We start from the raw sequence: 15,890 nt of genomic DNA on the forward strand, positions 1-15,890 counted from the left end.
CCGCCTGCGCCGACGACCTCGCGCCACTAAAGAACCCTCCCAGCAGACCCAGAAGCAAGAAGGCATCCTGGTTCACCGACGACCTCAAGGACTCCAAGAAGACCTGCCGCACCCTCGAGAAAGCCTGGCTCCTCGACCGGACCACCGACAACATGACCGCCCTCAAACACGCTACCCGCAAGCACCACCAGCTCATCCGCACCACCAAGAAGAAATCCCTGAAGGAACGACTGGACAACAACGCCCACGACAGCAAAGAGCTCTTCACTATCGTCAAGGAGTTCTCCAACCCCAGCACCAGCACCAACGACATCACTCCGTCACAAGACCTCTGCGACTCCCTCGCCTCGTTCTTCCACCGCAAGATCGCAAACATCCACAACAGCTTCGGCGCCCCACCCACGCACCCAACCGTCGAACCAATGCCCCCCACCGCCACCCTTCGCACCTGGACCACGATGACCACCGAAGACACAGCCCGCACGATGAACACCATCCACTCCGGATCACCGACCGACCCCTGCCCACACCACGTCTTCAACAAGGCCGACTCCACCATCCCACCCCAACGCCGGAACATCATCAACGCCTCCTTCAACACCGCCACCTTCCCGGAAAGCTGGAAGCACGCCGAGATCAGCGCCCTCCTGAAGAAACCTACAGCGGACCCCACCGATCTCAAAAACTTCCACCCCATCTCGCTCCTCCCTTTTCCTGCTAAAGTCATCGAGAAGATCGTCAACAGACAGCTGACCGCCTTCCTCGAGACGAACGGATCCCTCGACCCCTCGTAGTCCGGCTTCAGAGCCAACCACAGCACCGAGACCGCCCTCATCGCAGCCACCAACGACACCTGGACCCTGCTCGACAAGGGGGAAACAGTGGCCCTCATCCTCCTGGACCTCTCCGCTGCGTTCGACACGGTCTGCCACCGCACCCTAGTCCAGCGCCTCAGCAACATCGGTATCCAAGAGAAGGCACTGGAGTGGATCATCTCGTTCCTCGCCGGAAGAACACAAAGGGTGTCCGCCTCCCCCCGTTTCGCTCCGAGGCCACCGAAGTCATCTGCAGCGTCCCGCAAGGATCTTCACTCAGCCCCACCCTCTTCAACATCTACATGAAACCTCTCGCAGCCATCGCACGCCAGCACAACCTCAACATCATCTCTTACGCCGACGACACCCAGCTGATCCTCTCCCTCACCAGAGACCCCGACACCGCCAGAACCTGCCTACACGAAGGGATGAAAGACGTCGCCGAGTGGATGAAGGACAGCCGCCTGAAACTGAACTCGGACAAGACGGAAGTCCTCATCCTGGGATCTTCGCCCTCCGCCTGGGACGACTCCTGGTGGCCCCCAGCCCTGGGCACCGCACCCAAGCCAACCGACCACGCACGCAACCTGGGCTTCATCCTGGACCCCTCCCTCTCGATGACCAGACAAGTCAACGCCGTCTCCTCATCGTGCTTCAACACCCTGCGTATGCTTCGCAAGATCTTCCGCTGGATCCCGACCGAGACCAGGAAGACTGTCACCCAGGCACTCGTCACCAGCCGACTGGACTACGGAAACGCCCTCTACGCCGGAACCACAGCCAAGCTACAGAAAAGACTCCAGCGCATCCAGAACGCCTCCGCCCGACTCATCCTGGATGTCCCCCGACGCAGCCACATCTCCAGCCACCTGAGGAACCTGCACTGGCTCCCCGTCGACAAGAGGATCACGTTCCGGCTCCTCACCCACGCACACAAGTCGCTCCACGACCTGGGCCCCAAGTACCTCAACGACCGCCTGACCTTCTACACGCCCACCCGCCAGCTACGGTCCACCAGCTTCGCCCTCGCAGCCGTACCACGCATCCGAAGAGCCACCGCCGGAGGAAGATCCTTCTCTTACCTGGCTGCCAAGACTTGGAACTCCCTCCCCATCCACCTTCGGCTGACCCAGGACCATCTCGCCTTCAGGAAACAACTCAAGACCTAGCTGTTCGAGCAGTAGCATACCCCCCCCCCCCCAAGCGCCTTGAGACCCACCCGGGTGAGTAGTGCGCTATACAAATGGCATGATTGATTGATTGATTGTCTAACCGGCTGTGAGTGTTATGAGTGGGTGAGAAACAGGTGTACACTTTCTGGGCATGGTGACTCTGACACCAAACATCCCCGGCACCTATATACTCCATAACCTCCCCAAGCATTACTGTCATCCTCGGCTTCGTGCCCCCTCGAGGCGGGAACCTATCAAGGTCCGAAGCGAGCACACAATTAAAATTCCCCACCCAACTCAATGGGATTTCTAAGTCCGACACCAGGACCTCCTGCAGGGTCTGGCATAAGTGTTAATTATAGCAATGTCCCTCACATGCAACCTAACTCCCTGGGCCCCCTTTTGCACTTTAGAGACAAATGGGGGGTGGACCTGGGGCAACTTGATGACAATGAGTGGCAGGAGGTGCTGGCGTCCCCTAGAGAAGTAGCTATACACTCTTGTTTCTATTGTTGCAGTTGAAAATTCTACACCGAATTTACTATTCATGCATGACCATGCTCAAGTTGGGGAGGGCTGAGTCAATGAAGTGCCCGAGGGGGTGCGGTCATGAGGGTACATTTTACCATTTGTTGCTGGAGTTCCCAGTGCTCCAGCCCTATTGGAAGGCTGTGGTATTATGTATGATGCACACATGTGGGGGTGACATGGAGATTTTACCAAGATTGTGTTTATTAAATGTATGGGAGGTAACTGATCTCTCAACTGCTGATAAACTTTGGGTTATCTTTGGCTTCGCAGTAGCCAAGCGAAACATAGCAAGACTGTGGAGAGCAGCCTCCTCCCCAAATCTGACATGGAGTGGAGAAGGTGGTCTATGAGGATAGGGGGTGTCAACATAAATGGACGAGGGTATGGGGACGATGGAATAAGAAGAGGAGGATGCTGTGTATACCTGTTGGGACACCTGACCCAAGTGGTGTGGAGTAACAGGGGCAATGCAGATGGCCTTGCCAAGAGGGATGGAAGGCAGTAGTTAATACCTGGAACATTAGACAATACTTGTAAACTCCCTTTGTCATTGCTGTTTTGTAATGCTTTGTCTGCTAATGGTTGCTGTCATTGCTGTAATCTGCTTTTTCATTGCAATAAAAGGAGTTGTTAAAAAAATGTGTTAGATAGACTTGATTGCAAAGGCAAAATCGAGTTTGACGAACTGCAAATAACAAAAGAGAGGCGCAGACGCAATTATTGCTGCTGAGGCATGCTGTGCTAGTTAAAAAAAGCATTGGGGGAGAGTGTTCCCAGGCCGTAATTAAAACATCTAAAGTAACAACACATGTAACAGGGGCAGTCCACATGGGAGGTTACAACAGGATAAAAGAAGGTACTAAGGAGGGACTACTAAGCCTATTAACCAATGAAAAGCCACTATTTACAAAGGACAGTAACAGGAGCCAATGAAAAAGATGGGCAGAAAGTGGGCGGAGCTTAATGCCCAAAACCTGAATACAGCATGTCTCTAAGAGACAGCGCAAGCGCTGCCTAGGCAAGACCTAAAATGAATTTGAGGAAATATGCAAAAGAGGAGATCTCTGATGCTGAGCTAGCTTAGTTGAAAACTCTCATTTCGCAGTGCTGGCACAGAAATAGCGTGGGGTACGTCAAATGTGAGAGACCTCCAACATATTAGTATAACATGGACATCCAAAAATGCAGTTAGTTATTCAACATGGCAGTTTGCAAAAACTCGAAAGAGACCGTCATTCACAGACATTAACTCCGGAGGCAGTCACACAAGGAACAGATGTTATATTAGGTTATCAGGGTTTGTATGGTGCACTAATCACCTGAGTGGCTATCCAGACACAGAAAACCCTATTGAAAGAGTCAGGTTTTCAGTTTGCTTTTGAATTCGAGGCAGGAGTTGGCTGCTCGGATGGGGAGGGGAGCTTCTTCCAGGTCTTGGGGTTACGTGATAGAAGTAGCGTCCTCCTATTTTAGTGCCGGCGATATGGGCAAAGAGTAGGCCAGGCAATCTGAGGTGTTTGAATGGCATGTGGAACTGTACAATATTGTTGAGATATATTGGGCCCAAGTTGTGCAGTGCCTTGCATATGAGGGTGAGTAGTTTGAAGGTTGCACATTTGTGGAATGAGGAGCCAGTGGAGGTGCTTTTGGTGCTTGAAGATGTGTATTTAGGAAGGGAGGTTGAGTGAGCTTGGTAAAGATGCCTACATAGAGGACATTGCTGCAAGTCTGGTCTGCTGGTGATGAGTGCTTGGGTTACTACTGTTTTCTGGCTGTCCAGTAGGAGCCAGTTGAATATTTTCCTGAGCATCTTAAGGGTCTAAAAGCATGTTGCTGCTATCATGTTGACTTGGCTGGACCTGGAGATTTGGATGTTGATTATGGTGACCAGGTTCCTGATGGTGTTGGTGGGGATGGGTGCTGGTCCTAGATCGTGACACCAGCATGGGGAGCATAGAGAGGTGTGCTTGCCGAACAGTACTACTTCAGTTTTGTCGGCTTTGAACTTGAGGAAGTTTATATTGATCCAGTCTGCTATGCTGGACATTCACATGACGAAGTTGGATTATATGGTGGGCAAGTGTTGTGGGAGTGACAGGCTCAGTTGCATGTCATCTGAATAGGAGACGATGTTGAATCTTTGGGATCAGATGATGATGACATGAGGGGTCATGTAGTCGTTGATTAGCTTGATGGTATTAACTAGAAAGGGACAAGGCTGACTGTTTGAGATCATCCAGTGTGGAAATAAGGAGGCCACTGATTACAGCCTTGTAGAGCTTCTGTATCAGGATAGGGTGAGAGATGTTGGTGGCTGCTGGAGGTGCAGTAGGATGAGATTTGATGTATTTCCCTTGTCTGTGATGAGGTGACTGTCGTCCGTGTCGACGATGAGGTCTGCCTCTCTGCTCTGGTTGGTTCTGAAGCCCGATTGTGAAGGGTTGAAGATGAGGTTAGCATCAGGGTAACTGGTGAAATGTGTGTTGACCAGTTTTTCCAAGACTTTGGCAGGGTAGAGAAGAAGGGAGTTGGACCTATTCTTAAACGCAGTCAGTGGGTAAGCCAGATGTTTCTTAAAGAGAGGTCGTATGGTGGGATGTTTCCAGGGGTCCAGGGAGGTGGCGGTGGAAAGCAATAGGTTGAGTGTAAAGGTGAGTGCAGGACAAATGGCGTCCTTTCCTCTTGCGAAGATGTCATGAAGTGAGGAGTCTGGGGGAGCGCCAGAATTGATGGGTTGCATGGTGGTGGTGGTTTACGTGGTGGAGATTTCTATACAGCAGGTCAGAGAGGGTCCTGGCTTGGTGCTGGTTGCTATGGAGCAGAGGTCAAAAGTCACAGGATTTGGTTGAGGGGAGAACTTGTTGTAGATGGTCTTGATTTTCTCCAAGAAGTGGATGCAGAGTTTGGGCATAGGTTCTGAGATAGGGTGAAATGTGTGGAATTGATAAGCTATCATGTGAACTCTTTGACTACGGCAAAGATCTCTTTCACTGAGATTTGGTTGTTCTATCTGCCTAGGAGGAAAGGGCTAGATGTTTGGGGTCGTAGACCTTGAGGGCTGATTTGTATGGGGCTCCATCGGCGGCAGTACTGTTGAGGCCAGTGCCGTCCTACATGTTTGCAGTGTCGTTTAATGAGTTGGAACATCATTGGTGTACTAGTTGGTGTGGGGCGTGGTCTGAGCTTTGGAGTTGGTTTGAACCAGGAAGTTAGTACAGGTGGTTATCTATTTGTCAGAGTTATAGACATCTTGGTCTAGGTTGGTGGGCTGGGAGCGAGGAGTTCTGAGCACCATGTTTCATTGAGGATTTTGTTCCATTGTCGGGGGAGGTCTGGATTTTGTCAGGTTTTGTCTTGTTGGGTAGTTGGATGTTGAATTGGATCAGGTGGTGGTCTGTCCAGGTGAGTGGATGGAATGCCTGGGGATAGGATGCCAACCGTGATGTTGCAGAGGTCTAGGAGGAGTCTCACCATATGAGTGAGGTTGTGTACTCATTGGGTGAGCCCCAGGATCCTGAGGTCTTCTAAGAGGTTGGCAGAGTTGGTGTCATTTTCATCATCAAGGTGGAAGTTGAGGTCACTGAACAGGATGAAGGATTTGGAGGCTAGCGTCCACGGGGATGAGGTCGGTGAGGGTGCAGCTAGGTTCAGGGGGTTGATAGAGGATGGCGCCACCTATGTTATTGGTGATTATCACATGGATGTAGTGCACAGCACATAATCCATTGCCGAGAGAGAGACATGGCAGGGGACACTAGTTGCTGCCTTGAGTATCAGGCATGCGCGGTCCTGTTACTCTTGTCTGCCGGCCTCGCCCCTTCAACCATGAGGCTGTTGCATTGGGAGTGTGAAGTGCAGTGAGCCATGTGGAGCAAGGCCCCGGCACCTGTGAAAAGCAGCGAGTTTTCTAAGACCCCCAATGCTGCCCGGTGCAGGGTTCACCTTTTAATTCACCTTGGGTTCGCTATCAAAATAATGAGGCAAGTGCTGGAAACTGGAAGACAAGAAAAAGGTTTATTTCTCATGAGGAGACTACGTCAACTGCAGACACCGGGATGTCTGAGGGAGGTGTTCTACTTGCATCTCTTTTGGCTCTTCCTTTTATACAGGTTTTACACAATGCATTTGTTTCATCAACATGGTTACACAAGCTTGGAGTCCCCGCCCCGGGCAGGTTGTCACACAAGCCCAACAGTAATTCTCCTCCCACCCAGGTCAAACAGACAATCTTATCTTGCAGCTGGACCTTGCTTCAGGGTCTAAAACATGTGAGACCGGCCAGATCTAAGAGTGCGTTCTCTTGATAAAAACAGGTCCCATTGTTGGTGAAAACAAGTCTTGCTGTTGGCAGTGCAGTAAACCATGGTTGTGTGACCAGGTGCAGGGTGGGATAGAATGGCCAAGGGCTTGCCTGTAAACAGAGATGAGAGGAAGAACGAGTTTTATGGCAGCAAGTGGTGCTGAGGTTTGTTGTGGCAATAGAGTTCATAGCGCCCAGCACACATACCAAGTCAGTCAGAGGGTCAGAGAGATGCTAGTAAGGGCAGGGTAAAACAAAGGTGACCAACAAAATACAAAATGGATGCGGTCGGTCAGAATGACAGCAGTTTATGTGCACGTAGGAACTTCCACCAGACAAGATGGCGCAGGTAATGTTCTTGATTGTCGTTTTGCTTTTAACACATCCACCCTGACTACCGTAACAGAAAATCGCAGCAAGCAATTAGAGGCTGAGGTAGATGGGAGAGATGAGCCACAAGTTGACTAAAAGCGTGCCTCCCGAAGCCGCTGTGAGCACCATTGTCTACTAACCTACCTCAGCTACTCCTCGTCAGCCCGTTGCCAGTCTACAGCCAGCCATTGCCATCAGCCCTTAGCCCAGTTCTTGGGCCAAAGAATAAGAAAGGGAAAAAGAACAAGGCAACGAGGTACCTTAGGAGGCAAGGTCCTGTATCGTGCACTGTGCTCTCGGGTAAGTGCTCGTGCTGGTTATAGGGTGTCATGAGAAGGGTGAGAGGAGAGCTGCAGTTAGTACAATAACAGTAGGTAGAGCCTCATGCACTGCGGAAACAGCCTGACTAGGTTCAGGTACGAATTGTGGTGTTGGGTTTTCTCCCGCCCCCATCACCCTTGCCCCTTCTATCACTTCAAGCGACAACTAAGCATAGGCCAAGCGACAGACGAGGGCATCCATGTGTCATTTAAGGGAAACACAGCATCGATAACCGGCCCTGATTCCCCCCCATCTGCACAACAAATTCTTACGACTGAACGCACAATGAGGCTAGGAAAGACCAGAGTCCGCGCACAAGTTGGCCCAAGAAAAAAAAGCAGGAGACACCTGTTAGAAATGGGGTTCCTCGTTGGCAGAGGTTTGCACCCTTACAAGTAGGGACCACCCCTCTAGTCAGGGTAAGTCAGATACACTGAGACTAAAATCCTTTTTTGAGCATCAAAATGCAGGTGAAAACGAGACTCGAGGTAGTGACACGAAGTTCAGGAACAAATCTACTTTCACACCTCCCACACATTTAGTCCCTGCTGAGATTTTCCGTGACGTAGAACTCATGGAAGAACCCACCCCTTTTAAAAATCTTACGGCAGGACAGTTCAAGGCTATTGAGTCTCTGCAGAAGGACCCTGACATTGTGATCAAGAGTGCTGATAAAGTGGTGTCGTTATACAGGACATCCCCTCCTATGATGCAGAATGTAGACGTCTACTTGACGATACCAGGAATTACTCAGTACTCGCTGAAGATCCATCTACATCACTAAGGGATGAGATCATGGATTTGGTTACGACAGCTGAACATGATGGCTATATTGACAAACATGAAGCGGAGTTTTTAACAAATTCAGAAGGAAAGATCCCATATTTTTATTGTCTACCAAAAACTCACAAAAATCGTCTCCCGCCCCCTGTTAGGCCCATTGTTTCTGGGTTAGGTTCATTGTTAGAACCACTTTCAAAGTATTGTGATTTTTTCTTCAAACCACTCATACAGGCCACCAGCACCTATATTAAGGATACAAAGAGTTTGCTAGCTCTGCTTCTGACTGTGAGGATGCCTGAAGAGCCTTGCTTTCTTGTCTCTTTAGACATAGAAAGTTTGTACACATGCATCCCTCAGGATGCAACTTTGAAAGTCCTGGCGGATGTTTTGGAACACACAGTTTGGGGGTATAACACCTCACGCACCTTTATTATTGACTGTGCCACACTAGCCCTAAAACATAACTCTTTTCAATATCAGGACCGAATCTTTTTTACAGAAGACGGGTACCTCGATGGGGAGTACATTTGCCCCAAGCATTGCTGGACTTTATGTCCACAATTTAGAGAAAACCCACATCCTGGCGAATACAAACCCATACACTCTCAATGTTATCCTGTGGCAGAGGTACATTGATGATGTGCTTTTAATTTGGAAAGGGTCAGAAGAAAGCCTTTTGGCCTTTTTTGAGTGGGTGAACACCTGTGACCCTCATCTTAAATTCACACATCAGTACAGCAAAGACTCCATTGAATTTTTGGATGTTACAATTACTAAAACTGGGGATCACTTAACAACTAAGACATATTACAAACCAACCAGCAAAAATAACCTGCTTCATTTTTCAAGTTTTCACCCGCACCCTTTACGGGAAAACTTGCCTTATGGTCAGTACCTGCGCATACGCAGGAATTGTTGTAATGTGACTGATTATAAAAAACAGGCGGAAGATCTGACGGCTAAGTTATCATCCAGAGGTTATCCGACAAAGATCCTGAAAAAAAGTTACAAAAGGGCTAGAAACCAGAACAGGGAAGCCCTATTGGAGGACGTTACAAAGGGAAATGAGTCAGAAGTGCCACTTACCTGCGTGACAATGTACAGCAATATCTCCAATGCTGTAACTCGTTGCATTGGTAAACATTGGAGAATTCTCACGAGCAATGGACGCGATTGGCAGAAGCCACTTTTCTCTTACAGACGCGAAAGAAGCTTACAGGACGCTTTGGTACATACCCGGCCTAGGAACAAGGAAGCAGCACGAGAACCAAATGTACTTACTGCTTGGGGCATGCCCCCTGTTGTGGGTCACTACCCCTATGGCGGGTGTAGTGTCTGTCATCTGACGTCAGCAGCCAAGACACTGGATTTGGAAGAAGGCAAGATTTGGCAACTCAGAAGCCATACGAATTGCAACTCCAGTAACGTGGTTTATTTGATTGTATGCCCCTGCAATTTAAAGTATGTGGGCATGACTACACGCAAAATAAAACTACGTATAGGGGAGCACCGCAGTAACGTGAGGTGACATAAAAATACAACGAAATTGACAACACCTTTTCTGGAGCAGGGACATGGACCAGACGACATAAGATGGACCATTATTGAACAACTGAAACAGAGCAGTGAGAGTTCCATCTTTGAGAAAGAACAGCGATGGATTCATCGTTTATCTACACATCGTTGTGGATTAAATGATGATATACCGTATATACCGTGGGGGTCGGTGATGCGCCGCTAAATCCTTCCCCTTTTTTTACTCTGTTCTTAGTACAGTTTGGAGCAAACTGACTGACATTCTATGACGGCCTTCTCTTTATCTATTTATGAACACACTAATTACATGTTTAATAAGATAAATACTTGTGGTGCAGTCTTCTTAGTGTGTTTGCGTGTCATTTTCTTTTCGACCTATAAACTCTCTCCATTGTTTGAGAGAAGTCCCGCTGAAACAATTAAACCCAGGATTTACCAATGATTCTGCATGTGCTGACTGTAATGTTTATTCCTTCAATAATGTGCAGGATGCTGAATGAGGGTTTAACAAGTATTTATTCACGGAGTTACAACAGTTATAAGGAGCGCCGGCCAGTGCTGCCGATCGTTGCCTTCATCAGCGCGCTAATGGGGATGCGCGCGCAGCGCGCCAACATGGCCGCCGCACGTCACGTCTACGTGACGTGCGTAAACTAGAATGCGCACACTACATATCTCCCCTTTTTTATCAAGCTTTACTGAGTCACTTACAGTTCATTGTCCAATTCGAAATCTCGATATCTGGAGGGTCTTACCACCTGCCTTCCACTCCTTGTGACCCTGACGGGGTTCTCCATAGTCTCTTGGCTCTGCATCTCATGGCCTACTGCTCCTTCACTCACAGCTCCATCTTCATTCATGCTTCTCTCCAACCTGTCCCTTTCTATTCCTTGACTTCCGTTCTCTTCTTCCTCTTCACTCTCCGTTCCGGCTCTTACTCCGCCTTGCTGCTCACAGGCATCTTGCCTCCTCTCCACGTCCGAACCTTCCTTGTCTTCCCATTCGGTTCCCTGTTGCTCCCAGCCCAAAACCTTGTTACACCTGGCCATGCGGTCCTGGGACCACACATTCCCATCGCTCAGCAGGGCCGCTCGATCATACACTTCCACAACTTGCATCGGCTTGCTGTACTTGCTGTCTCCTTTCTTCTGTAGAGTGGCCAACTTTACTCTTACCCACTCTCCTTTCTCCAGGCCTGTACCTTTGACATTCCTTCGTTTGTTGTAGTGGTTGCTGTAAATTGTCTGTGCTCTTTCCAGGTTGGCCCGCACCACTGCAGGGGACCATTCACTGGTGATGAGCTTTTCCTTCCAAATCCTGTTGTCGTGCGTGAATGGTTCACGTCCTCTCAATATTTGGAATGGGCTATACCCCGTGCCAGTGGGAGTTATTCTGTAGGCCCATACCATGTTCTCTAGTGCCTTCTCCCAGTTCTGTTCACTTGATATGGCTGCTTGTATGGCTCCCATCACTACCCTGTTAAATCTCTCCACTAAGCCGTTACCGGCCGGATGGTAGATTGTCGTGTGTTTGACAGTGATGCCATTTCTTTGCATGAACTTGTTCCACTTTTCTGACGTGAACTGGGGCCCATTGTCACTCAAGATCGATTTTGGTATTCCTTCCCTAGTGAAAGTCTCTGACAGAAACTTAATGATGTTCTCCGTGTCCATGGACTCATCTACTCTCAACTCCGGCCACTTTGAATATCGGTCCATGAGCACACACACATATTTCTGCGTGCCTTGGTCATCTAGGACCGGTCCCAAAATGTCTACAGATAGTTCTTCCCACGGATTTGAAGGAGGGTCGAACTTCCCTATCGCTGGCCTCAAGGGTTTTAAGGTCTTGTCCGCCCGTTGACATTGTGGACATTCCCTGACATGCCTTTCAGCCCTTATGTCCATGCCTGGCCACCAGTAATTTTGTTTTGCTCTTGCCTTGAGTTTCCCTATGCCCAGGTGTCCCTCATGTAGCAGGTCCAACAGTTTTGAGGTGAGGTTCCTTGGGGGGATCACCTTATCTCCCCTGTACATGAATACCCCTTTGTCTCCTACCGACAGTTCTTCCCGCACTTCAAAGTACGGCTTGAGGCTCGCCCTCACGTTTCTTTTGTCTGGCCATCCCTGTACGATGTGCCCTTTTACTTCCTTCATGTCGATGTCCTCTTCGTATGACTCTGTCCATTCTTGTTGGCTGATTAGTTTCTCTTGGTCTTCTATAAGGGCTACCAACTCCCCACTGCCAGCAGGGTCTTCCTCTCCTGGCTCCAATGGCGGCTGCCCTACTCAGGTAATCCGCTACTCGGTTCCGGTTCCCGGGAATGTACTCCACGTCATACCTGAACTCGAGTAACTTTAGAGACATTTTGGATATCCTGGGAGTGGCGCTGGCGTGTCCGCTCGATGTTAGCACCTTCACCAAGGGCATGTGATCTGTTTTGAGTAGAAAGCGTGTTCCCCACAGAAATTGCCGGAATCTCGCCATGGCCCATACGACCGCCAGCATCTCCTTCTCAATCACGCTGTATTTGCTCTCCGTATCCGTTAATGCTCTGGAAGCAAAACTGATGGTCTCCATTTCTCCTCTTCCTCTGTCTTGCATGAGTACAGCGCCCAGGCCCTTGTCGCTGGCATCAGTCGTCAGTACAGTGGTGCCTTGTGGGTCATAACCTTTGAGGGGAACAGCTCCTGTGACGTCCTTTTTGATAGTTTCGAACTCTGCTTGGGCTTCTGGTGTCCACTGGAACACAGTGCTTTCCCTGGTCAACAGCCTCAAGTTGTGGGTCTTGGAGGCGAAGTGTACCACAAACTTGCTGTAGTACTCCGCCATCCCCAGGAACGACCTGACCTCTTCCTTGTTCCTGGGCGGCGGTGCTTCAGCGATGGCTTTAACGTTTTCCAACTTGGGGGTAACGCCCTGTTGTCCGATCTCGTGTCCTAGGTACGTTACCGACTGTAGGCCCAACCGACACTTCGTCCACTCCGCTGTAAGGCCTTTGTTCTCTAGTGTTTTTAACACCTTTCCCAGTTTCTGATCGTGATCCTGCTTGTCTCGCCCCATCACCAGGATGTCGTCCTGGAAATACTGGACGTCCTTGCAGTCTCTGAATAGTTGGTGCATCATTTTCTGGAAGACTGCAGCCGCCGAGGCCAGCCCAAACGGCATTCGACAGAACTGGTAACACCCAAACGGAGTGATGAAGGATGTGAGACTTTTGCTGTCCGGGTGAAGTGCTATTTGGTGATAGGCCGAGGTCAAGTCGATAGTGGAGTACCACTTTACCCCTCTGGTCTTGGCCAACATTTCTTCGATTCTGGGGAGGGGAAATTTCTCCACAACAATATTCTTATTCAGTTCTCTCAGGTCCACACAGAGCCGGACCTTCCCATTGGGCTTCATTACAACCACCAAAGGCGCCAACCATTCTGCACAGGTTATCGGTTCTATTATTCCCTTCTTTTCCAACTCCTGGAGTTCTCTCTGGACTGCTTCTCTTACCGCGATCGGTACATTCCTCACTTTGTGAGCTACCGGGATGGCCCCTTCCTTGAGCACGATCTTGTGTTGGAAGTTTTCCATCCGTCCCACCGTGCCTCCAAACACTTTCGGGTAGTTCTCCTTCCATTTGTTCAGGTCCGGCCATTCCTCTTGCTCTGTGAGTAATATTTGCTCCTTTCCTCCTGGATCCAGCTTTATTCCTAGGTCGCCCTGGTCTAGCCATCCCAAGACAGAGGGTCCTTTTTCTGCGATGTACAGCTTGCACCATGCTGATCGGCCCCTAAATTCGAACAATAGGCGGCGGAACCCCACCATTGGAATGCGGTCGCCATTGTAAGTGACCGGCCGAATGTCTAGTTTTTCCAACTCCGGGCCCAACTTGGGTCTGAACGTTTCTTCCCACACTGCCCGTTGGATGATGGTAAATGGGGATCCAGTGTCTGCCACCACGGTGATGGTGATTCCGCCCATAGACATGTCCAGGATGGGTTTTGTGGATTTCCTCCCTTCTACACTCATTACCTGGTCGTATATGCATAAGACGGTGACCACCTCTTCCTCTGCAACCTCCTCCAGATCTTCTTCGCCTTGATCGATGCATTTCACCGTTTCCTTGGGATGTTTCTTCCTACACACCTTCTCATAGTGGCCTAAGATGCCACAGTGTAGGCACTTGGCTCGGAACGCGGGACATCTTCTATCGCGTGCGTCGTGGGACCAACTGCCACATCTGTAGCATGATTTCTTGCCGTCATTGCCTGTTTGCTTCCCTTGCCATCTGCTGGTTCCTTTGGTTGCTGGGTCTTTGCCTCTCTGGTCTTTACGGTGGTCTCCCTCTTGTATCCTGTTCACCATCATTGGGGTGGCTACGTCTTTCTTGGTTGCGACAGCGCACCTCCTTGCAAGTTCCGCCCTCTTCACGATGACCATTACATCTTTGAGCGTGGTGTCGCCGCTTGCCCACAACTTGTCTTGGACATTTGTACTCGTGGTGTGCATCACGATCTGATCCTTTATGAACTCGTCTTCCCACAGTGCGTATTTACATGGGGCAGCCAGCTTCCTCAAGGCCGCTACGTATTCTTCAATGGTTTCTCCAGCCCATTGTTTCCTCTGCTGGAAATTAAACCTGTCCACTGACACACAGATGGTGGGGCGATAACGTTCATCCAGATCTTCCAACGCATGGGCATATACATCCTTATCAGTGTCTTCTCTCTTCTTGGGCACCAGACTCTTGTAAATCCTGAGACCCTCCGGTCCCAGGTTCAGTAACAGGATACGTTTCTTCCTTTGGGGTGTGAATGTTTCTTCATTTTCGTCCTCCAGGACCCCTATGAAATTATCAATATATTCTTTCCAATCCTCCCATTTCATCAGGGGGTCCCCGGGTTTCAGTAAAAATTGCACCGGTGCAATTGCATAGCCTGCTGGTGTGCTCATTCTCACCTCCCTGGTCGTTGTCGTTTTGACGTCTTTGCTGGTGGGACTCCCTGGGGTGCTGTCCTTCGCTTCTGTAATGGCGTCTTCTTGGGGACTCTTAGTGTCGGTCCCCGCCTCCTCCTCTTTGGTAGCCAGCGCTGTTCTTCCCTTCCACTGTGTTGTGGGAAGGTCTGCGCAGTGGCTTAACTTTCGCGGGGTGCGGTGCTGCCTCTCCGGCCCCTTCGCCGCCCCTCAGATGGCTGTGGCTCTGCCACGCTCCTCAACCCTGTCGTGCCTTGGTGGGCTCAGCCGTGCCCCTTTATGCCCTCTGCATCTGGCCGTGTGTAGCAACTCTGTGCTGTGCCCAGGTGATCTGAGGGTCGCCTACCCTGTTGCTGCCCACGTGGGGGAGGGTTCGATTTTCTTCTTCCTTTTTCCTGCTGGGTTAGTCAGCTGGAGCCTCCCGACCTCGTCGCCACTGTAATGTTTATTCCTTCAATAATGTGCAGGATGCTGAATGAGGGTTTAACAAGTATTTATTCACGGAGTTACAACAGTTATAAGGAGCGCCGGCCAGTGCTGCCGATCGTTGCCTTCATCAGCGCGCTAATGGGGCTGCGCGCGCAGCGCGCCAACATGGCCGCCGCACGTCACGTCTACGTGACGTGCGTAAACTAGAATGCGCACACTACACTGACAACTTCGAAATACCTTATATAGATAACAATTCAAAAAAATATATATATATATACACAAAAAAAATTCCAGTCCATTTGACTCATAATTACATCTATGGGGGTTACTTAAACAAGCACAAACTGTTTTCTTTCCCCTTCTTCTGTTCTTGTTATCATAGATATATGGTGAAAAACATGGGTAAAAGAGTCTCAACTTTCTAGGAACCAATTGGTTGAAGATTTACTTCAGTATGATGTGTGATCGGACTCAATCATGATGTTTAACGTACCAGGAATGTACTAACTTGGCCGCTTTAATATGGTGGTCAATGGGTACAGAATATAACCTGTACTTAAGGTGCTGTCACATCGTGACATATACACGATTATTTTGTTCGTCTCTATTTATTTTCCCTTGATTGGTGGGACAATAATAAAGTTGTGTTTCTTTGAATAAAAG

This window comes from Lissotriton helveticus, chromosome 4_1 (assembly GCF_964261635.1).
Source record: "Lissotriton helveticus chromosome 4_1, aLisHel1.1, whole genome shotgun sequence".
Classification (NCBI taxonomy): Eukaryota; Metazoa; Chordata; class Amphibia; order Caudata; family Salamandridae; genus Lissotriton; species Lissotriton helveticus.